Below are 23,821 nucleotides of genomic sequence, written 5' to 3'. Positions count from 1 at the left end.
AGGGCGGCTTTGCTCCTAAGCTGAATTCCAGGTGCTGGGAACCCTTGGCAAGTGCCCAGCGAACGAGGAGCTGTTCATCAAAGTACTCACACGACTGGCTGTGCTCCCGAGAGAGCAGGTAGTTGGCCAGAGGGGGTGTGTAGGTCAGGCACTGCAGGATGGAGTTGAGGAAGCACGTATTGCCCAGGTTGTGGAGTCCCGCTCCAGCTCCCTGTCGGCGCTGCCAGGCCAGGCAAATCTTCTCCGGGGGAAAGAGGACCCTTTGTGGAGGAGCCATTCCCTCGACAAGGACTGCAGGGAAACGACATTGGGGAAGAGGTGAGAAGGCAGCCCTGCTGCTGTCAGACCTTTCTGCCAGCAAGGACACCCTTCAGTGTCTTGTGCCTAGCGGCAGAGGAGTGACACAAGGTGCTTTCCTGTCTCTGATGGAGAACACCTGGGTAAGCCTGGCTGCTAGCAGGAAAGCGCCCCAGGATTCGCCCTAGGCTCTCAGCGCACCAGCAGGCAGGGATGGAGCCCCAGCCGCGCCCGTTGCCTTTGGCGTTGGCAAAGGCCGAGCCTGCTGGCGAAGCCGCTACTCACAGGAGTCGTTCCCCGTTGCGGCCATCGCTCCTCTCGGGAACAGAGGGGAAGGCTCCGGATGGCAAAGGACGTCGGGAGGCGCTCCAGAGAGAGAGCAGCGCCAAGCCTGCCGCCTGATTGCAAAGAAATAACCGCAGCTCACCAAAAGGATTTAAAAAAGCGCCACACGAAACCCACAGAACGGTATCTGCCCTCAAATCTCTTTCGGTGGTGCTCGGAACTGCGGCAGAGCTGCAGGCTGACGCCTTTCCCAGCGCTGTCCCAGGGCCCCAGTCCACAGCACCTTCAAAGGCCCTTGGGAAAGGCTCCAATGCACGGCACCTTCTCTGAAGAGGACCTGCTGCTGGCCTGTGGCCAGCGTTAGCAACACAGCCCGCCGCCTCTCTAGCCCACGCCTTCCCACCTTGCGTGCAGGAGCGACCGGCTTTGGGCTGCTGCTTGAGCAGCTCCCACTGCCGTGCTCCTCCTCTGCCAGCCTTCCTACCGCAGCACTCAGGGTGGGCTTCTCGTCCTTCTAGGCTGAGCCCAACGCCTCACGCTGCACTGCCACCCCCCCACCCCCTACTTGCCCCTCCTAGGATACGGCAAAGAAAGAACAACTGCCAAACAGCAGCGCTACCCATAGCCCACGTGTGGCCAGCCTACAAAGGTGCGATGGCTCAGCCCAGGGCTGGCAAGGTACAGACCAGCCTCTCCTTTCATCCCACAGCGACCTACTCTGCCATCTGCCCTGCAAGTCACGTCACGGTTACCTTTGAGAGAGGAGGGAAGCTGGGCAGAAGTGGGCAGGAAACGAGGAATGCTTGGAAAAAAGGAGCCGCGCGAGCAGCAAAGGCAGGAGCCGAGTTGTCCCGAAGGCCAGCTCAGCCCAACTGGCCTTCGCTGGCCCGCTCCTCAGGATCACAGGCCCTGGCTGGGTGAGCTCACAAGCGCCGGGCGGGTGCCGCATCACCGCCCCTTTGTGACACGGGGACGCACGGGGACGCGCTGCGGCCAGCAGCCGCCACAGCCCGGCCACCTCCTGTAGCCAGCAGCTGGCAGCCCCCGGGCTTCCCCACGCGCTGCTGCCCAAGCGCCGTCTGTCCGCCGGCAGAGCTCCCACCTCTTCGCCGAGCCACACAGCCAGACGGACGAAGCGCTGGCCAGGCCTGGAAGCGCTCCTGCTCGCACCTTTGCCTGCCACCTGCGCTCGCTGAGGCTTTCCTTTCTGCTCTGCCCAGCTACAGGACTGTGTCCGTGACACTGGTGTAGCAAAGCACCCGGGCTCTCGCAGCTTCTTTTCCAAGGAGTTTGATCTGCCCCCCACCAGCTACAGCCACAGCCTGACTCTGAACGAGAGCTACCAAAGAAACGCCCTCAGCAACTGCGCTGCATTGACCTTGGCTGCCTCTCTCACCCTCCAGCTCCCCAAAACATTGGTGGGCAGCGCCTTAGCACCTGGATTCACCCCTTGACCTGCTCGGAGCCCGGGGAGCATTGCTTCCAGCGCACGCTGGGGCCCTGCCACAGCAGCACTAGCAGGCTCCAGAGCCCTTTCCCTGGCACCAGCCAGCAGCCAAGCACCGCATTCAATGCTCACGCCACAAGCTCACCGAGCAGGACAAAGGCAGCTTTGCTTCCAAGCCTCCTCTAGCACCGCTCCTCCAGCTGGCAGCCATCCCACACTCCTAGGTGCAGAGTGACCTCACTGCTGAGCTCAGGGCAGGGTCAGGGCTCCGGAGCTGGCAGCTCCCAGTGCCACCCAGGAAAGCAGGGCACCCTGGCAGCTGGAGGCTGAGCAGGGTGTGCCCGCTCCTCACTCACACGCTTCAGCCACAGCTCGTGTGCTGGGGCAGCACGGCATTCGCTACCCTTCACAAAGAGCCACGGCAGGCGGGCTGGCTTGGCTGAACGTGGCTGAAGAGCGCCTGTGCCCCGAGGGGCGCCTTTTGCCGAAGGCATCTTGGGCATAAGATGGCCGGGCCAGAGTTCTTTCTTCTTTGACTTTCTATAGCATTCTTCCTCTGAAGGTGCCGGGGTGGGGGCGGGCGGGGCAGAAGAAAGGAAGAAACACCATTCCTTGCTGTCAGGACTAAAGGCTCCAAGGAAGCTGAGCAGAAGCAGGTGCCGGAGCTCGGCCTCGGGATGGCAGCAGGACCCCCTGGCCGAATCGCCAGCTCCTCTCGGGCTGGTGACACCTGCCAACTTGCTGACGAGGCGCTCTGCCCCATCACCCAGAGCTAACGTTAGGGGAGGAAGGGGCGAAGCAGGACCAGAGCCACTACTGACCCCCGGGAGACACCGCTACGTCCTGGCCTTGCGCTGGGCTTGCTGCCACCGAGCGGCACCCTCTGGGCCCGGCCGTTCAGCCCCTTTCAGTCCCGCCCGCTGTCGGCTCATCCAGCCCACTTCCATTCGAGTGGCTCCAACGCCGTGTTTAGAAAGAAGAGACTGCAAGATGGGCGCACGCAAGCACACAGCTTTCAAAATCCCACGCCACAAACCTCCCACGCTGGCTATTTCCGCCAATTGCCCCAAAGCCTCCAGAGAAGAAAACACCCCGTAAGCTCACGCCTGCAAGGCCAACGACTGTTTTTAATGCCGGATTTGGCTTTGCTGCCCGTTGCCTCCCAGCGAGCGCTGTTTTTTGCAAGGCGATCCCAAAAGCTGAACGCAGGCTAGAGCTCTTCCTCGAGGGACCTGTGGGCAGGCGTGCCAGCCGGCAGAGCCGTCCAGCTCTCTGGAAGCTCTCTTTGAGTCCTTCCTGGCCAGAGGCAGATCTGGGAGGAGAGACAGGGTGGGCTGCCGGCACCCTTTGTGCAGCTTGGTCCCTGCTGGGGGCGGTCTGGCTGCTTCCTGGATTATTCTTCCTCCTCTTCGGCATTGCGGGAGTCAGATGCTGCGCTCCTCCCGCATCCAGGGTCACAATCTGCCCCCGCCACCGCTGCAGCGCCCCGAGTGCCTGTCCCACCTGCATCTCTCGACTGCTGAGACCCTCCTCCTCCTGCCCCTCTCCCTCTCCCTGCCCCTGCTAAGGGCTCCTAGTCCATGGTGACCACAAACAGGCTGTGGGGATCATAGGCGTGCCGTGGGGATCTGCTCCCCACTCCGCGCTCCGCTGAGTTTGCTCCCAAGCAGCCCTGGCTGCGGGAGCCCCCTTGGAGCCGGCGTTGGAGGGCCTCGGGAGCTGCATCGCCTCTTGGGGCTCGGGCACAACGCGGAGGACTTGTTCTCTCCCTCTTCCTCTTGCGTGCTGAGCGGCGGCGCCCCGTGTGCTCCACAGGGGGGCTGTGGATATCATTGCCCCGCTGACAGCATCTTCTCTGCTCCCTCTGCTTTGGCAGGCTCTGCTCCTGAGCAGCACTGGCTGCGCGAGCTGACTGGCAGCTGCTCTTGGAGGGCCCTGGAGCTGCGCCGTGCCTGGGAGCGCAGTCAACACTCGCAGGGCTAGTTCTCTTCCTCCTCCCTGCTGAGTGCTCGTAGTCCGTGGGGTCCACGACCCAGCTGCGGAGATCCCTGCCCCACTGCGGCGATCTGCTCCGGGGCCTCTCCCTGCCACCCTTCCTCTGGGAAGAAGGGCTCGCTCCACGCTCCTCCTCCTCGCTGCCCTCCTGCATGGTGTGCAGCAGACGGCCCGAGGGCGGAGAGCAGACCAGGCAGTCAGCTTTCCTTCTGGACACCAGCCTTGTCAAGCTGCAGAAGAAGCGATGCCAGCAGAAGCCCACGCAGGAGGCAATGCTGAGCCTGCCTGGCCAGACGGGGCCCAGCCAGCCTGCAGATGCCTCCCGTGCACCTGCCCAGGTGGGCTGGCTGCTGCTGGCTCTTGCGGAGGAGCCGCTGTCCCCTGGAGAGTCCTCCACGCCCGCTGCCACGTCCTGCAAGGAGAGCTGGGATAGGGTCCTGCCCTTCCCTCCTCAAGGGAGCAGAGCCGCGGGAAGCCCCAGAAGGTGCCTGAGGGGACAGCGAAGGGCCTTCCAGAGCCTCTCCTGGAGGGCTGCAGAGGCGGAAGGGCCAAAGGCGCACCAATGGGACGGATCTAGGGGGGGTGCTTTGAGAGGGAGCAGCGTCGCAACTGTCAACAGCGGTGCCGCGTGCCAGGGAAAAGAGAGCGATGCCAAGATGCCAGAAAGAAGCCCACTGCCCACGTGCTGCCCTCAGCCACCTCCCCGGGGTTACCTTGGTCTGTCGGGGCTCACCCTCTGCTCCCACAGAACCCACTTGCTTCCTGCTGGACCCCCACAGGCTGAGGAAGGAAGGGGCATACGATGGTGCCGGTGAGGAAGCAGCCATTTCGCCAGGTTTCCGATCAGAGCACCTGGAGAATAAAAACAAAGAGAGGCATCTCTGTTTAGGGCTCTTCTTGCAGCCTCCTCTCGGCTTCAGTCCTTTTGTGGGAGCGGTTTCTACGACAGAGGGAAGATGCAACCAGGGCCACAAATGGCATTCTGGCAAGTTCAGCTGGGGTCTTCCCCAATCCCCCTGTCGGAGCAAGGCCTCGTCTTTATAACCCCTATGGCCTCCATGTCATAGAATCGTAGAATCATCAGGCAGTTTGGACTGGAAGGGACCTGACAGATCACCTCGTTCCACCTCCCCTGCCCTGGCCACAGACACCTTCCACCAGACCACGTTGCTCAAAGCCCCGTCCAGCCTGGCCTCCAACACCTCCCGGGAGAGGGCACCTACAGCTTCCCTGGGCAACCTGTGCCAGGGCCTCGCCACCCTCACCCTCAAGGATTTCTTCCTAACAGAGAGCTAACCAAAACCTACCCTCCCTCGCTTTCAAACCGGTGCCCCTCTTCCTACCACCACACTCCCTGATAAAGAGTCCCTCCCCACCTCGCCTGTAGGCCCCCTTTAAGTACTCTTCCCTACGTCAGCCAGCTTCACAGAGCAGGCAAGCAGCACTTTGCACCAGGGCAGCAGCCTAAAGCCCGCTAGGGAAAGATAACCACTGACGTGGGGTAGCTCAGCTCTGACAGCGATGAATGGGGCGGCCTGTACTCGCTCTCCTGTGAGAGAAACGCTCGGGGGGATGAGAAGAAAATCAGCACAAACCAGGAGAGGAAACCGATTCTAAACAGGTTTTAGTACCGCTTGTTATTTATTACCTGATGTAAAACAGCAGATACGCTTGCTGCCTGAGCACGGTGTCGATGCCACAACGATCCACAGACTCATCGTCCATCTTATACCACGCTCCGCTGCTGGCCTGCAAAGAAAGGCGTCGGTATCTGGAGATGAACGGCACGGTGCCTCCACCAACCCAGGCAGAGAACTGCAGAACCAAGAGAAAGCCAAAACCAACCCAGCCCAGCCCCTAAGGAGACCTTCTCGCCAAGACCCTCGGCTGCCAGTAACACTGCCGTGAAAGCGTGTCTTCGGCAGGGTAGATTTTGCCCTGCCTTGCTAGGCAGGACGTCCCTCTTTACCTTTGTGTAGCAGAAATAGTGTCCGTGATAACAGCTGGGACCGCGGTGCACCACGACAGCATATAAGGAGTAGAGGAGCGGCTCCCCAGCTGCGTGAGACGTGTACGGGCGAAGGTCCAAGTACTCGGGGTACTCCACAACCTACGGAGAGAGCAAGAGGGCTCAGAAGCCATCCTGAAATACTACGTGAACTAGCCTTCCAAGACTAAGGGCTAGAGGCGTAGAAAGACATCTCTGGGGCTGACGGCAACTCGGCGCTCCCTAAAGCTACGGGGCGTGGTTTGGGTGGCAGGAAACTGTTCTCGGCCAAAGCAGCTCTGCCGGAGCAGGGCACGCGCTTCTCCTCCCGCGGGAACTCTCCTCTCCTGGCAAGGGACCGCAAAGACCTCAACGCCAACAGCCGGCGAAAGGCCCCGCTGCTTTGGGAAACCCCCTGCGCCAGGAAGAGGAGGTTGCGCTCCAGCTGCGTACATACCTTGCTGATCTTCCCGCCGGTGAAATCGTCAAACCTTTTCAGGCACACCGTGAGAACCATGGGCGCGCGATGGATTGTAAACCTCTTGGAGGCGGCGACCATCCTCTCACACCTTGGAAGCAAGCACAGAGGCGAGGGCTGAAACGCACCCTGCGACGCAGCCTTTCTTCCCCCCGGAAGGCCAGACAACCCTTCCCGTCTCACACATCCTTGCGCTATTTTAAAACTATTCAGCACTGTAAGGCCACGCTAAAGCCAGCCGCGTCGTCTCCTTGTGCGTTCAGCCTACACGAAACGACGGCTTATGCTCGGCGACACGCAGCACCTTCACGCAGGATCTAGTACGATTAGGACGTTAGCGTTCATCTTACTGGCTACACCGATAGCAGTTTTCGCCCTCCAGCCGCTCAGGTCGGACAAAGCCCTCCAGAGCACCGGTGACAGAAGAGGCTGCCTGGAGGAGTGAGAAAGGAGAGCACTGAGCTGCGGGAAACACCCTCACCCAAACACCTCCTAGGAGTTTACGCAAAAACCTAGCTAGACGACGCTGAGGAGACCCGGCCTCAGCCTGCAAGCAGCGTCCGGAAGGAGACGGGACGAGCCTTTGGGGCTGAACATCGCCCTCCTTCCCAAGGGATTCCCAAGGCTACCGAGAGCCACCTCTCTGTGGCGCTGCACAGTTCAGCTACCGAGGGTGTGCAGGGTCACCACCAAGGAAAACAATACCACCCGCCAGGCCAGGAGCCAGACGGCTGCTGAGGGAGGGCAAAGGGAAGAAGGCTGAGAGGACGTCCAGGGTGCAGAGAGGACAATTCCCACTCGCCCGCCTTCAAGCCAGCACCCACAGGCAGACCGCTGCCACGGCCTCCCCAGAGGGACTCGGGCCATTCCGCTTCCCGCCCACCACCAAGCTCTCTTCGGGTCACAGGAGGCGTTGTTAAGCCAACCGCGTTGATTCTGGAAAGCTACAGGGGCCTTGGGATGCCCCGAAGCACAAGCCACAAGCCCTCTTACTTTCACGTCCAAAGGAACGTCCAGGAAGGCCTCGTAGGAACTGGAAACTGCCTTGCAGCTCAAGCACGTGACTGGAAGGCAAACCGAAACGCTCAGCGATAGGGGAGGTCGACCGTGCCCGTTCATGCTCCTCCTACCTACTGCGCCAGTCAGACGTACAGCTGTTTATCACAGGCAGCAGGCAGAAGGGCACAGCCAGTCCCAAGGGGAACAACAGGTGGGGAGCAGTACCTCTGGATCTCAGACAGCCCCCAAAGATTTGATGGACGACGGTAGTCGATTGGGAAGAGATGTCCAAGCTGGAAAGAAACGGTAAGGGGCAGAGAGTCACCTCCTCCAGGAGTTTTACTTGGCCTGAAAACCCTGGGCGCAGGTTCTCCTTGATGGGAGCACCTCAAGGAGTCCAAAGGGCTCGGGAGCATTGGAAAGGCAATTTGCTTGTGCTTACTCGCTGCTTCCGCTCAGGCAAGCGCTCTGCATGGCATCGACAGCAAGGCGGAGGAACTCGTGGGCGTCTTCCTGCACGCCCAGCTGGAAATGTTCTCCTATGCCTAAGAAAGAGGAAGTTAGTCCTCCTCTCCTCCGCGAACAGACGGAGACATGGCAAAGCACCTGAAACGACTTACATGTCAGAACGCTGACGACACCCCAGGGCTCGATGGCACTGCCTGAGGAACACAAGACGCTGTTCACGTGCGCTTCCATCCTGCACATCACGCAGACGCCTTGCTGACGACCTGAAGAGGGAGGCGGGAGGGAAGCAAGCTTCTCCGCTTAGCAAAATAGCCATAGCAACGGGAAACCTCACGCAGACCTTGGAGTCCCAGGAGCGGCCTCCACCCCTCCCAAGGCCCCCACGTCCCAACAAGCCCAGGACATTCGAGTGCGCAGAAGACACTCTTCAGAAGGACGCTGCTTCGCTGACAGAGCCTGTCTGTGCCACAGGCAAAGAGGGTTTAACTTGCAGGAGCTGGGACCAAGACGCGGGGCTACAAAGAGGCGCCTTTCTGAAGGGGAAAGAGACACCTGGACAGGACAAGCGGCTTCTGGGCTTGAGTGGTCAAAGACGACCAACTCGGCGGGTTGAGAAAGGAGGGCGGCTTTGCTCCTAAGCTGAATTCCAGGTGCTGGGAACCCTTGGCAAGTGCCCAGCGAACGAGGAGCTGTTCATCAAAGTACTCACACGACTGGCTGTGCTCCCGAGAGAGCAGGTAGTTGGCCAGAGGGGGTGTGTAGGTCAGGCACTGCAGGATGGAGTTGAGGAAGCACGTATTGCCCAGGTTGTGGAGTCCCGCTCCAGCTCCCTGTCGGCGCTGCCAGGCCAGGCAAATCTTCTCCGGGGGAAAGAGGACCCTTTGTGGAGGAGCCATTCCCTCGACAAGGACTGCAGGGAAACGACATTGGGGAAGAGGTGAGAAGGCAGCCCTGCTGCTGTCAGACCTTTCTGCCAGCAAGGACACCCTTCAGTGTCTTGTGCCTAGCGGCAGAGGAGTGACACAAGGTGCTTTCCTGTCTCTGATGGAGAACACCTGGGTAAGCCTGGCTGCTAGCAGGAAAGCGCCCCAGGATTCGCCCTAGGCTCTCAGCGCACCAGCAGGCAGGGATGGAGCCCCAGCCGCGCCCGTTGCCTTTGGCGTTGGCAAAGGCCGAGCCTGCTGGCGAAGCCGCTACTCACAGGAGTCGTTCCCCGTTGCGGCCATCGCTCCTCTCGGGAACAGAGGGGAAGGCTCCGGATGGCAAAGGACGTCGGTAGGCGCTCCAGAGAGAGAGCAGCGCCGAGCTTGCCGCCTGATTGCAAAGAAATAACCGCAGCTCACCAAAAGGATTTAAAAAAGCGCCACACGAAACCCACAGAACGGTATCTGCCCTCAAATCTCTTTCGGTGGTGCTCGGAACTGCGGCAGAGCTGCAGGCTGACGCCTTTCCCAGCGCTGTCCCAGGGCCCCAGTCCACAGCACCTTCAAAGGCCCTTGGGAAAGGCTCCAATGCACGGCACCTTCTCTGAAGAGGACCTGCTGCTGGCCTGTGGCCAGCGTTAGCAACACAGCCCGCCGCCTCTCTAGCCCACGCCTTCCCACCTTGCGTGCAGGAGCGACCGGCTTTGGGCTGCTGCTTGAGCAGCTCCCACTGCCGTGCTCCTCCTCTGCCAGCCTTCCTACCGCAGCACTCAGGGTGGGCTTCTCATCCTTCTAGGCTGAGCCCAACGCCTCACGCTGCACTGCCACCCCCCCACCCCCTACTTGCCCCTCCTAGGATACGGCAAAGAAAGAACAACTGCCAAACAGCAGCGCTACCCATAGCCCACGTGTGGCCAGCCTACAAAGGTGCGATGGCTCAGCCCAGGGCTGGCAAGGTACAGACCAGCCTCTCCTTTCATCCCACAGCGACCTACTCTGCCATCTGCCCTGCAAGTCACGTCACGGTTACCTTTGAGAGAGGAGGGAAGCTGGGCAGAAGTGGGCAGGAAACGAGGAATGCTTGGAAAAAAGGAGCCGCGCGAGCAGCAAAGGCAGGAGCCGAGTTGTCCCGAAGGCCAGCTCAGCCCAACTGGCCTTCGCTGGCCCGCTCCTCAGGATCACAGGCCCTGGCTGGGTGAGCTCACAAGCGCCGGGCGGGTGCCGCATCACCGCCCCTTTGTGACACGGGGACGCACGGGGACGCGCTGCGGCCAGCAGCCGCCACAGCCCGGCCACCTCCTGTAGCCAGCAGCTGGCAGCCCCCGGGCTTCCCCACGCGCTGCTGCCCAAGCGCCGTCTGTCCGCCGGCAGAGCTCCCACCTCTTCGCCGAGCCACACAGCCAGACGGACGAAGCGCTGGCCAGGCCTGGAAGCGCTCCTGCTCGCACCTTTGCCTGCCACCTGCGCTCGCTGAGGCTTTCCTTTCTGCTCTGCCCAGCTACAGGACTGTGTCCGTGACACTGGTGTAGCAAAGCACCCGGGCTCTCGCAGCTTCTTTTCCAAGGAGTTTGATCTGCCCCCCACCAGCTACAGCCACAGCCTGACTCTGAACGAGAGCTACCAAAGAAACGCCCTCAGCAACTGCGCTGCATTGACCTTGGCTGCCTCTCTCACCCTCCAGCTCCCCAAAACATTGGTGGGCAGCGCCTTAGCACCTGGATTCACCCCTTGACCTGCTCGGAGCCCGGGGAGCATTGCTTCCAGCGCACGCTGGGGCCCTGCCACAGCAGCACTAGCAGGCTCCAGAGCCCTTTCCCTGGCACCAGCCAGCAGCCAAGCACCGCATTCAATGCTCACGCCACAAGCTCACCGAGCAGGACAAAGGCAGCTTTGCTTCCAAGCCTCCTCTAGCACCGCTCCTCCAGCTGGCAGCCATCCCACACTCCTAGGTGCAGAGTGACCTCACTGCTGAGCTCAGGGCAGGGTCAGGGCTCCGGAGCTGGCAGCTCCCAGTGCCACCCAGGAAAGCAGGGCACCCTGGCAGCTGGAGGCTGAGCAGGGTGTGCCCGCTCCTCACTCACACGCTTCAGCCACAGCTCGTGTGCTGGGGCAGCACGGCATTCGCTACCCTTCACAAAGAGCCACGGCAGGCGGGCTGGCTTGGCTGAACGTGGCTGAAGAGCGCCTGTGCCCCGAGGGGCGCCTTTTGCCGAAGGCATCTTGGGCATAAGATGGCCGGGCCAGAGTTCTTTCTTCTTTGACTTTCTATAGCATTCTTCCTCTGAAGGTGCCGGGGTGGGGGCGGGCGGGGCAGAAGAAAGGAAGAAACACCATTCCTTGCTGTCAGGACTAAAGGCTCCAAGGAAGCTGAGCAGAAGCAGGTGCCGGAGCTCGGCCTCGGGATGGCAGCAGGACCCCCTGGCCGAATCGCCAGCTCCTCTCGGGCTGGTGACACCTGCCAACTTGCTGACGAGGCGCTCTGCCCCATCACCCAGAGCTAACGTTAGGGGAGGAAGGGGCGAAGCAGGACCAGAGCCACTACTGACCCCCGGGAGACACCGCTACGTCCTGGCCTTGCGCTGGGCTTGCTGCCACCGAGCGGCACCCTCTGGGCCCGGCCGTTCAGCCCCTTTCAGTCCCGCCCGCTGTCGGCTCATCCAGCCCACTTCCATTCGAGTGGCTCCAACGCCGTGTTTAGAAAGAAGAGACTGCAAGATGGGCGCACGCAAGCACACAGCTTTCAAAATCCCACGCCACAAACCTCCCACGCTGGCTATTTCCGCCAATTGCCCCAAAGCCTCCAGAGAAGAAAACACCCCGTAAGCTCACGCCTGCAAGGCCAACGACTGTTTTTAATGCCGGATTTGGCTTTGCTGCCCGTTGCCTCCCAGCGAGCGCTGTTTTTTGCAAGGCGATCCCAAAAGCTGAACGCAGGCTAGAGCTCTTCCTCGAGGGACCTGTGGGCAGGCGTGCCAGCCGGCAGAGCCGTCCAGCTCTCTGGAAGCTCTCTTTGAGTCCTTCCTGGCCAGAGGCAGATCTGGGAGGAGAGACAGGGTGGGCTGCCGGCACCCTTTGTGCAGCTTGGTCCCTGCTGGGGGCGGTCTGGCTGCTTCCTGGATTATTCTTCCTCCTCTTCGGCATTGCGGGAGTCAGATGCTGCGCTCCTCCCGCATCCAGGGTCACAATCTGCCCCCGCCACCGCTGCAGCGCCCCGAGTGCCTGTCCCACCTGCATCTCTCGACTGCTGAGACCCTCCTCCTCCTGCCCCTCTCCCTCTCCCTGCCCCTGCTAAGGGCTCCTAGTCCATGGTGACCACAAACAGGCTGTGGGGATCATAGGCGTGCCGTGGGGATCTGCTCCCCACTCCGCGCTCCGCTGAGTTTGCTCCCAAGCAGCCCTGGCTGCGGGAGCCCCCTTGGAGCCGGCGTTGGAGGGCCTCGGGAGCTGCATCGCCTCTTGGGGCTCGGGCACAACGCGGAGGACTTGTTCTCTCCCTCTTCCTCTTGCGTGCTGAGCGGCGGCGCCCCGTGTGCTCCACAGGGGGGCTGTGGATATCATTGCCCCGCTGACAGCATCTTCTCTGCTCCCTCTGCTTTGGCAGGCTCTGCTCCTGAGCAGCACTGGCTGCGCGAGCTGACTGGCAGCTGCTCTTGGAGGGCCCTGGAGCTGCGCCGTGCCTGGGAGCGCAGTCAACACTCGCAGGGCTAGTTCTCTTCCTCCTCCCTGCTGAGTGCTCGTAGTCCGTGGGGTCCACGACCCAGCTGCGGAGATCCCTGCCCCACTGCGGCGATCTGCTCCGGGGCCTCTCCCTGCCACCCTTCCTCTGGGAAGAAGGGCTCGCTCCACGCTCCTCCTCCTCGCTGCCCTCCTGCATGGTGTGCAGCAGACGGCCCGAGGGCGGAGAGCAGACCAGGCAGTCAGCTTTCCTTCTGGACACCAGCCTTGTCAAGCTGCAGAAGAAGCGATGCCAGCAGAAGCCCACGCAGGAGGCAATGCTGAGCCTGCCTGGCCAGACGGGGCCCAGCCAGCCTGCAGATGCCTCCCGTGCACCTGCCCAGGTGGGCTGGCTGCTGCTGGCTCTTGCGGAGGAGCCGCTGTCCCCTGGAGAGTCCTCCACGCCCGCTGCCACGTCCTGCAAGGAGAGCTGGGATAGGGTCCTGCCCTTCCCTCCTCAAGGGAGCAGAGCCGCGGGAAGCCCCAGAAGGTGCCTGAGGGGACAGCGAAGGGCCTTCCAGAGCCTCTCCTGGAGGGCTGCAGAGGCGGAAGGGCCAAAGGCGCACCAATGGGACGGATCTAGGGGGGGTGCTTTGAGAGGGAGCAGCGTCGCAACTGTCAACAGCGGTGCCGCGTGCCAGGGAAAAGAGAGCGATGCCAAGATGCCAGAAAGAAGCCCACTGCCCACGTGCTGCCCTCAGCCACCTCCCCGGGGTTACCTTGGTCTGTCGGGGCTCACCCTCTGCTCCCACAGAACCCACTTGCTTCCTGCTGGACCCCCACAGGCTGAGGAAGGAAGGGGCATACGATGGTGCCGGTGAGGAAGCAGCCATTTCGCCAGGTTTCCGATCAGAGCACCTGGAGAATAAAAACAAAGAGAGGCATCTCTGTTTAGGGCTCTTCTTGCAGCCTCCTCTCGGCTTCAGTCCTTTTGTGGGAGCGGTTTCTACGACAGAGGGAAGATGCAACCAGGGCCACAAATGGCATTCTGGCAAGTTCAGCTGGGGTCTTCCCCAATCCCCCTGTCGGAGCAAGGCCTCGTCTTTATAACCCCTATGGCCTCCATGTCATAGAATCGTAGAATCATCAGGCAGTTTGGACTGGAAGGGACCTGACAGATCACCTCGTTCCACCTCCCCTGCCCTGGCCACAGACACCTTCCACCAGACCACGTTGCTCAAAGCCCCGTCCAGCCTGGCCTCCAACACCTCCCGGGAGAGGGCACCTACAGCTTCCCTGGGCAACCTGTGCCAGGGCCTCGCCACCCTCACCCTCAAGGATTTCTTCCTAACAGAGAGCTAACCAAAACCTACCCTCCCTCGCTTTCAAACCGGTGCCCCTCTTCCTACCACCACACTCCCTGATAAAGAGTCCCTCCCCACCTCGCCTGTAGGCCCCCTTTAAGTACTCTTCCCTACGTCAGCCAGCTTCACAGAGCAGGCAAGCAGCACTTTGCACCAGGGCAGCAGCCTAAAGCCCGCTAGGGAAAGATAACCACTGACGTGGGGTAGCTCAGCTCTGACAGCGATGAATGGGGCGGCCTGTACTCGCTCTCCTGTGAGAGAAACGCTCGGGGGGATGAGAAGAAAATCAGCACAAACCAGGAGAGGAAACCGATTCTAAACAGGTTTTAGTACCGCTTGTTATTTATTACCTGATGTAAAACAGCAGATACGCTTGCTGCCTGAGCACGGTGTCGATGCCACAACGATCCACAGACTCATCGTCCATCTTATACCACGCTCCGCTGCTGGCCTGCAAAGAAAGGCGTCGGTATCTGGAGATGAACGGCACGGTGCCTCCACCAACCCAGGCAGAGAACTGCAGAACCAAGAGAAAGCCAAAACCAACCCAGCCCAGCCCCTAAGGAGACCTTCTCGCCAAGACCCTCGGCTGCCAGTAACACTGCCGTGAAAGCGTGTCTTCGGCAGGGTAGATTTTGCCCTGCCTTGCTAGGCAGGACGTCCCTCTTTACCTTTGTGTAGCAGAAATAGTGTCCGTGATAACAGCTGGGACCGCGGTGCACCACGACAGCATATAAGGAGTAGAGGAGCGGCTCCCCAGCTGCGTGAGACGTGTACGGGCGAAGGTCCAAGTACTCGGGGTACTCCACAACCTACGGAGAGAGCAAGAGGGCTCAGAAGCCATCCTGAAATACTACGTGAACTAGCCTTCCAAGACTAAGGGCTAGAGGCGTAGAAAGACATCTCTGGGGCTGACGGCAACTCGGCGCTCCCTAAAGCTACGGGGCGTGGTTTGGGTGGCAGGAAACTGTTCTCGGCCAAAGCAGCTCTGCCGGAGCAGGGCACGCGCTTCTCCTCCCGCGGGAACTCTCCTCTCCTGGCAAGGGAACGCAAAGACCTCAACGCCAACAGCCGGCGAAAGGCCCCGCTGCTTTGGGAAACCCCCTGCGCCAGGAAGAGGAGGTTGCGCTCCAGCTGCGTACACACCTTGCTGATCTTCCCGCCGGTGAAATCGTCAAACCTTTTCAGGCACACCGTGAGAACCATGGGCGCGCGATGGATTGTAAACCTCTTGGAGGCGGCGACCATCCTCTCACACCTTGGAAGCAAGCACAGAGGCGAGGGCTGAAACGCACCCTGCGACGCAGCCTTTCTTCCCCCCGGAAGGCCAGACAACCCTTCCCGTCTCACACATCCTTGCGCTATTTTAAAACTATTCAGCACTGTAAGGCCACGCTAAAGCCAGCCGCGTCGTCTCCTTGTGCGTTCAGCCTACACGAAACGACGGCTTATGCTCGGCGACACGCAGCACCTTCACGCAGGATCTAGTACGATTAGGACGTTAGCGTTCATCTTACTGGCTACACCGATAGCAGTTTTCGCCCTCCAGCCGCTCAGGTCGGACAAAGCCCTCCAGAGCACCGGTGACAGAAGAGGCTGCCTGGAGGAGTGAGAAAGGAGAGCACTGAGCTGCGGGAAACACCCTCACCCAAACACCTCCTAGGAGTTTACGCAAAAACCTAGCTAGACGACGCTGAGGAGACCCGCCCTCAGCCTGCAAGCAGCGTCCGGAAGGAGACGGGACGAGCCTTTGGGGCTGAACATCGCCCTCCTTCCCAAGGGATTCCCAAGGCTACCGAGAGCCACCTCTCTGTGGCGCTGCACAGTTCAGCTACCGAGGGTGTGCAGGGTCACCACCAAGGAAAACAATACCACCCGCCAGGCCAGGAGCCAGACGGCTGCTGAGGGAGGGCAAAGGGAAGAAGGCTGAGAGGACGTCCAGGGTGCAGAGAGGACAATTCCCACTCGCCCGCCTTCAAGCCAGCACCCACAGGCAGACCGCTGCCACGGCCTCCCCAGAGGGACTCGGGCCATTCCGCTTCCCGCCCACCACCAAGCTCTCTTCGGGTCACAGGAGGCGTTGTTAAGCCAACCGCGTTGATTCTGGAAAGCTACAGGGGCCTTGGGATGCCCCGAAGCACAAGCCACAAGCCCTCTTACTTTCACGTCCAAAGGAACGTCCAGGAAGGCCTCGTAGGAACTGGAAACTGCCTTGCAGCTCAAGCACGTGACTGGAAGGCAAACCGAAACGCTCAGCGATAGGGGAGGTCGACCGTGCCCGTTCATGCTCCTCCTACCTACTGCGCCAGTCAGACGTACAGCTGTTTATCACAGGCAGCAGGCAGAAGGGCACAGCCAGTCCCAAGGGGAACAACAGGTGGGGAGCAGTACCTCTGGATCTCAGAGAGCCCCCAAAGATTTGATGGACGACGGTAGTCGATTGGGAAGAGATGTCCAAGCTGGAAAGAAACGGTAAGGGGCAGAGAGTCACCTCCTCCAGGAGTTTTACTTGGCCTGAAAACCCTGGGCGCAGGTTCTCCTTGATGGGAGCACCTCAAGGAGTCCAAAGGGCTCGGGAGCATTGGAAAGGCAATTTGCTTGTGCTTACTCGCTGCTTCCGCTCAGGCAAGCGCTCTGCATGGCATCGACAGCAAGGCGGAGGAACTCGTGGGCGTCTTCCTGCACGCCCAGCTGGAAATGTTCTCCTATGCCTAAGAAAGAGGAAGTTAGTCCTCCTCTCCTCCGCGAACAGACGGAGACATGGCAAAGCACCTGAAACGACTTACATGTCAGAACGCTGACGACACCCCAGGGCTCGATGGCACTGCCTGAGGAACACAAGACGCTGTTCACGTGCGCTTCCATCCTGCACATCACGCAGACGCCTTGCTGACGACCTGAAGAGGGAGGCGGGAGGGAAGCAAGCTTCTCCGCTTAGCAAAATAGCCATAGCAACGGGAAACCTCACGCAGACCTTGGAGTCCCAGGAGCGGCCTCCACCCCTCCCAAGGCCCCCACGTCCCAACAAGCCCAGGACATTCGAGTGCGCAGAAGACACTCTTCAGAAGGACGCTGCTTCGCTGACAGAGCCTGTCTGTGCCACAGGCAAAGAGGGTTTAACTTGCAGGAGCTGGGACCAAGACGCGGGGCTACAAAGAGGCGCCTTTCTGAAGGGGAAAGAGACACCTGGACAGGACAAGCGGCTTCTGGGCTTGAGTGGTCAAAGACGACCAACTCGGCGGGTTGAGAAAGGAGGGCGGCTTTGCTCCTAAGCTGAATTCCAGGTGCTGGGAACCCTTGGCAAGTGCCCAGCGAACGAGGAGCTGTTCATCAAAGTACTCACACGACTGGCTGTGCTCCCGAGAGAGCAGGTAGTTGGCCAGAGGGGGTGTGTAGGTCAGGCACTGCAGGATGGAGTTGAGGAAGCACGTATTGCCCAGGTTGTGGAGTCCCGCTCCAGCTCCCTGTCGGCGCTGCCAGGCCAGGCAAATCTTCTCCGGGGGAAAGAGGACCCTTTGTGGAGGAGCCATTCCCTCGACAAGGACTGCAGGGAAACGACATTGGGGAAGAGGTGAGAAGGCAGCCCTGCTGCTGTCAGACCTTTCTGCCAGCAAGGACACCCTTCAGTGTCTTGTGCCTAGCGGCAGAGGAGTGACACAAGGTGCTTTCCTGTCTCTGATGGAGAACACCTGGGTAAGCCTGGCTGCTAGCAGGAAAGCGCCCCAGGATTCGCCCTAGGCTCTCAGCGCACCAGCAGGCAGGGATGGAGCCCCAGCCGCGCCCGTTGCCTTTGGCGTTGGCAAAGGCCGAGCCTGCTGGCGAAGCCGCTACTCACAGGAGTCGTTCCCCGTTGCGGCCATCGCTCCTCTCGGGAACAGAGGGGAAGGCTCCGGATGGCAAAGGACGTCGGGAGGCGCTCCAGAGAGAGAGCAGCGCCGAGCCTGCCGCCTGATTGCAAAGAAATAACCGCAGCTCACCAAAAGGATTTAAAAAAGCGCCACACGAAACCCACAGAACGGTATCTGCCCTCAAATCTCTTTCGGTGGTGCTCGGAACTGCGGCAGAGCTGCAGGCTGACGCCTTTCCCAGCGCTGTCCCAGGGCCCCAGTCCACAGCACCTTCAAAGGCCCTTGGGAAAGGCTCCAATGCACGGCACCTTCTCTGAAGAGGACCTGCTGCTGGCCTGTGGCCAGCGTTAGCAACACAGCCCGCCGCCTCTCTAGCCCACGCCTTCCCACCTTGCGTGCAGGAGCGACCGGCTTTGGGCTGCTGCTTGAGCAGCTCCCACTGCCGTGCTCCTCCTCTGCCAGCCTTCCTACCGCAGCACTCAGGGTGGGCTTCTCGTCCTTCTAGGCTGAGCCCAACGCCTCACGCTGCACTGCCACCCCCCCACCCCCTACTTGCCCCTCCTAGGATACGGCAAAGAAAGAACAACTGCCAAACAGCAGCGCTACCCATAGCCCACGTGTGGCCAGCCTACAAAGGTGCGATGGCTCAGCCCAGGGCTGGCAAGGTACAGACCAGCCTCTCCTTTCATCCCACAGCGACCTACTCTGCCATCTGCCCTGCAAGTCACGTCACGGTTACCTTTGAGAGAGGAGGGAAGCTGGGCAGAAGTGGGCAGGAAACGAGGAATGCTTGGAAAAAAGGAGCCGCGCGAGCAGCAAAGGCAGGAGCCGAGTTGTCCTGAAGGCCAGCTCAGCCCAACTGGCCTTCGCTGGCCCGCTCCTCAGGATCACAGGCCCTGGCCGGGTGAGCTCACAAGCGCCGGGCGGGTGCCGCATCACCGCCCCTTTGTGACACGGGGACGCACGGGGACGCGCTGCGGCCAGCAGCCGCCACAGCCCGGGCACCTCCTGTAGCCAGCAGCTGGCAGCCCCCGGGCTTCCCCACGCGCTGCTGCCCAAGCGCCGTCTGTCCGCCGGCAGAGCTCCCACCTCTTCGCCGAGCCACACAGCCAGACGGACGAAGCGCTGGCCAGGCCTGGAAGCGCTCCTGCTCGCACCTTTGCCTGCCACCTGCGCTCGCTGAGGCTTTCCTTTCTGCTCTGCCCAGCTACAGGACTGTGTCCGTGACACTGGTGTAGCAAAGCACCCGGTCTCTCGCAGCTTCTTTTCCAAGGAGTTTGATCTGCCCCCCACCAGCTACAGCCACAGCCTGACTCTGAACGAGAGCTACCAAAGAAACGCCCTCAGCAACTGCGCTGCATTGACCTTGGCTGCCTCTCTCACCCTCCAGCTCCCCAAAACATTGGTGGGCAGCGCCTTAGCACCTGGATTCACCCCTTGACCTGCTCGGAGCCCGGGGAGCATTGCTTCCAGCGCACGCTGGGGCCCTGCCACAGCAGCACTAGCAGGCTCCAGAGCCCTTTCCCTGGCACCAGCCAGCAGCCAAGCGCCGCATTCAATGCTCACGCCACAAGCTCACCGAGCAGGACAAAGGCAGCTTTGCTTCCAAGCCTCCTCTAGCACCGCTCCTCCAGCTGGCAGCCATCCCACACTCCTAGGTGCAGAGTGACCTCACTGCTGAGCTCAGGGCAGGGTCAGGGCTCCGGAGCTGGCAGCTCCCAGTGCCACCCAGGAAAGCAGGGCACCCTGGCAGCTGGAGGTTGAGCAGGGTGTGCCCGCTCCTCACTCACACGCTTCAGCCACAGCTCGTGTGCTGGGGCAGCACGGCATTCGTTACCCTTCACAAAGAGCCACGGCAGGCGGGCTGGCTTGGCTGAACGTGGCTGAAGAGCGCCTGTGCCCCGAGGGGCGCCTTTTGCCGAAGGCATCTTGGGCATAAGGTGGCCGGGCCAGAGTTCTTTCTGCTTTGACTTTCTATAGCATTCTTCCTCTGAAGGTGCCGGGGTGGGGGCGGGCGGGGCAGAAGAAAGGAAGAAACACCATTCCTTGCTGTCAGGACTAAAGGCTCCAAGGAAGCGGAGCAGAAGCAGGTGCCGGAGCTCGGCCTCGGGATGGCAGCAGGACCCCCTGGCCGAATCGCCAGCTCCTCTCGGGCTGGTGACACCTGCCAACTTGCTGACGAGGCGCTCTGCCCCATCACCCAGAGCTAACGTTAGGGGAGGAAGGGGCGAAGCAGGACCAGAGCCACTACTGACCCCCGGGAGACACCGCTACGTCCTGGCCTTGCGCTGGGCTTGCTGCCACCGAGCGGCACCCTCTGGGCCCGGCCGTTCAGCCCCTTTCAGTCCCGCTCGCTGTCGGCTCATCCAGCCCACTTCCATTCGAGTGGCTCCAACGCCGTGTTTAGAAAGAAGAGACTGCAAGATGGGCGCACGCAAGCACACAGCTTTCAAAATCCCACGCCACAAACCTCCCACGCTGGCTATTTCCGCCAATTGCCCCAAAGCCTCCAGAGAAGAAAACACCCCGTAAGCTCACGCCTGCAAGGCCAACGACTGTTTTTAATTCCGGATTTGGCTTTGCTGCCCGTTGCCTCCCAGCGAGCGCTGTTTTCTGCAAGGCGATCCCAAAAGCTGAACGCAGGCTAGAGCTCTTCCTCGAGGGACCTGTGGGCAGGCGTGCCAGCCGGCAGAGCCGTCCAGCTCTCTGGAAGCTCTCTTTGAGTCCTTCCTGGCCAGAGGCAGATCTGGGAGGAGAGACAGGGTGGGCTGCCGGCACCCTTTGTGCAGCTTGGTCCCTGCTGGGGGCGGTCTGGCTGCTTCCTGGATTATTCTTCCTCCTCTTCGGCATTGCGGGAGTCAGATGCTGCGCTCCTCCCGCATCCAGGGTCACAATCTGCCCCCGCCACCGCTGCAGCGCCCCGAGTGCCTGTCCCACCTGCATCTCTCGACTGCTGAGACCCTCCTCCTCCTGCCCCTCTCCCTCTCCCTGCCCCTGCTAAGGGCTCCTAGTCCATGGTGACCACAAACAGGCTGTGGGGATCATAGCCGTGCCGTGGGGATCTGCTCCCCACTCCGCGCTCCGCTGAGTTTGCTCCCAAGCAGCCCTGGCTGCGGGAGCCCCCTTGGAGCTGGCGTTGGAGGGCCTCGGGAGCTGCATCGCCTCTTGGGGCTCGGGCACAACGCAGAGGACTTGTTCTCTACCTCTTCCTCTTGCGTGCTGAGCGGCGGCGCCCCGTGTGCTCCACAGGGGGGCTGTGGATATCATTGCCCCGCTGACAGCATCTTCTCTGCTCCCTCTGCTTTGGCAGGCTCTGCTCCTGAGCAGCACTGGCTGCGCGAGCTGACTGGCAGCTGCTCTTGGAGGGCCCTGGAGCTGCGCCGTGCCTGGGAGCGCAGTCAACACTCGCAGGGCTAGTTCTCTTCCTCCTCCCTGCTGAGTGCTCGTAGTCCGTGGGGTCCACGACCCAGCTGCGGAGATCCCTGCCCCACTGTGGCGATCTGCTCCGGGGCCTCTCCCTGCCACCCTTCCTCTGGGAAGAAGGGCTCGCTCCACGCTCCTCCTCCTTGCTGCCCTCCTGCATGGTGTGCAGCAGACGGCCCGAGGGCGGAGAGCAGACCAGGCAGTCAGCTTTCCTTCTGGACACCAGCCTTGTCAAGCTGCAGAAGAAGCGATGCCAGCAGAAGCCCACGCAGGAGGCAATGCTGAGCCTGCCTGGCCAGATGGGGCCCAGCCAGCCTGCAGATGCCTCCCGTGCACCTGCCCAGGTGGGCTGGCTGGTGCTGGCTCTTGCGGAGGAGCCGCTGTCCCCTGGAGAGTCCTCCATGCCCGCTGCCACGTCCTGCAAGGAGAGCTGGGATAGGGTCCTGCCCTTCCCTCCTCAAGGGAGCAGAGCCGCGGGAAGCCCCAGAAGGTGCCTGAGGGGACAGCTAAGGGCCTTCCAGAGCCTCTCCTGGAGGGCTGCAGAGGCGGAAGGGCCAAAGGCGCACCAATGGGACGGATCTAGGGGGGGTGCTTTGAGAGGGAGCAGCGTCGCAACTGTCAACAGCGGTGCCACGTGCCAGGGAAAAGAGAGCGATGCCAAGATGCCAGAAAGAAGCCCACTGCCCACGTGCTGCCCTCAGCCACCTCCCCGGGGTTACCTTGGTCTGTCGAGGCTCACCCTCTGCTCCCACAGAACCCACTTGCTTCCTGCTGGACCCCCACAGGCTGAGGAAGGAAGGGGCATACGATGGTGCCGGTGAGGAAGCAGCCATTTCGCCAGGTTTCCGATCAGAGCACCTGGAGAATAAAAACAAAGAGAGGCATCTCTGTTTAGGGCTCTTCTTGCAGCCTCCTCTCGGCTTCAGTCCTTTTGTGGGAGCGGTTTCTACGACAGAGGGAAGATGCAACCAGGGCCACAAATGGCATTCTGGCAAGTTCAGCTGGGGTCTTCCCCAATCCCCCTGTCGGAGCAAGGCCTCGTCTTTATAACCCCTATGGCCTCCATTTCATAGGATCGTAGAATCATCAGGCAGTTTGGACTGGAAGGGACCTGAAAGATCACCTCGTTCCACCTCCCCTGCCCTGGCCACAGACACCTTCCACCAGACCACGTTGCTCAAAGCCCCGTCCAGCCTGGCCTCCAACACCTCCCGGGAGAGGGCACCTACAGCTTCCCTGGGCAACCTGTGCCAGGGCCTCGCCACCCTCACCCTCAAGGATTTCTTCCTAACAGAGAGCTAACCAAAACCTACCCTCCCTCGCTTCCAAACCGGTGCCCCTCTTCCTACCACCACACTCCCTGATAAAGAGTCCCTCCCCACCTCGCCTGTAGGCCCCCTTTAAGTACTCTTCCCTACGTCAGCCAGCTTCACAGAGCAGGCAAGCAGCACTTTGCACCAGGGCAGCAGCCTAAAGCCCGCTAGGGAAAGATAACCACTGACGTGGGGTAGCTCAGCTCTGACAGCGCTGAATGGGGCGGCCTGTACTCGCTCTCCTGTGAGAGAAACGCTCGGGGGGATGAGAAGAAAATCAGCACAAACCAGGAGAGGAAACCGATTCTAAACAGGTTTTAGTACCGCTTGTTATTTATTACCTGATGTAAAACAGCAGATACGCTTGCTGCCTGAGCACGGTGTCGATGCCACAACGATCCACAGACTCATCGTCCATCTTATACCATGCTCCGCTGCTGGCCTGCAAAGAAAGGCGTCGGTATCTGGAGATGAACGGCACGGTGCCTCCACCAACCCAGGCAGAGAACTGCAGAACCAAGAGAAAGCCAAAACCAACCCAGCCCGGCCCCTAAGGAGACCTTCTCGCCAAGACCCTCGGCTGCCAGTAACACTGCCGTGAAAGCGTGTCTTCGGCAGGGTAGATTTTGCCCTGCCTTGCTAGGCAGGACGTCCCTCTTTACCTTTGTGTAGCAGAAATAGTGTCCGTGATAACAGCTGGGACCGCGGTGCACCACGACAGCATATAAGGAGTAGAGGAGGGGCTCCCCAGCTGCGTGAGACGTGTACGGGCGAAGGTCCAAGTACTCGGGGTACTCCACAACCTACGGAGAGAGCAAGAGGGCTCAGAAGCCATCCTGAAATACTACGTGAACTAGCCTTCCAAGACTAAGGGCTAGAGGCGTAGAAAGACATCTCTGGGGCTGACGGCAACTCGGCACTCCCTAAAGCTACGTGGCGTGGTTTGGGTGGCAGGAAACTGTTCTCGGCCAAAGCAGCTCTGCCGGAGCAGGGCACGCGCTTCTCCTCCCGCGGGAACTCTCCTCTCCTGGCAAGGGACCGCAAAGACCTCAACGCCAACAGCCGGCGAAAGGCCCCGCTGCTTTGGGAAACCCCCTGCGCCAGGAAGAGGAAGTTGCGCTCCAGCTGCGTACACACCTTGCTGATCTTCCCGCCGGTGAAATCGTCAAACCTTTTCAGGCACACCGTGAGAACCATGGGCGCGCGATGGATTGTAAACCTCTTGGAGGCGGCGACCATCCTCTCACACCTTGGAAGCAAGCACAGAGGCGAGGGCTGAAACGCACCCTGCGACGCAGCCTTTCTTCCCCCCGGAAGGCCAGACAACCCTTCCCGGCTCA

The 23,821-nt window shown here is 61.0% G+C and overlaps 1 protein-coding gene across 1 annotated transcript in view; it reads right to left on the bottom strand.

Annotated features, from left to right (window-relative positions):
• The window catches only part of LOC135317009 (germ cell-less protein-like 1), an 88,799-nt gene that overhangs the window by 56,231 nt on the left and 8,747 nt on the right, over positions 1-23,821 (bottom strand). The gene's annotated exons all lie outside the window — the stretch shown is intronic.

Source organism: Phalacrocorax carbo, chromosome 24 (assembly GCF_963921805.1).
Source record: "Phalacrocorax carbo chromosome 24, bPhaCar2.1, whole genome shotgun sequence".
In the NCBI taxonomy this organism is placed as follows: domain Eukaryota; kingdom Metazoa; phylum Chordata; class Aves; order Suliformes; family Phalacrocoracidae; genus Phalacrocorax; species Phalacrocorax carbo.
The sequence above is the reverse complement of the archived record's forward strand: the minus strand, read 5'-3'. Positions and strand labels throughout refer to the sequence as shown.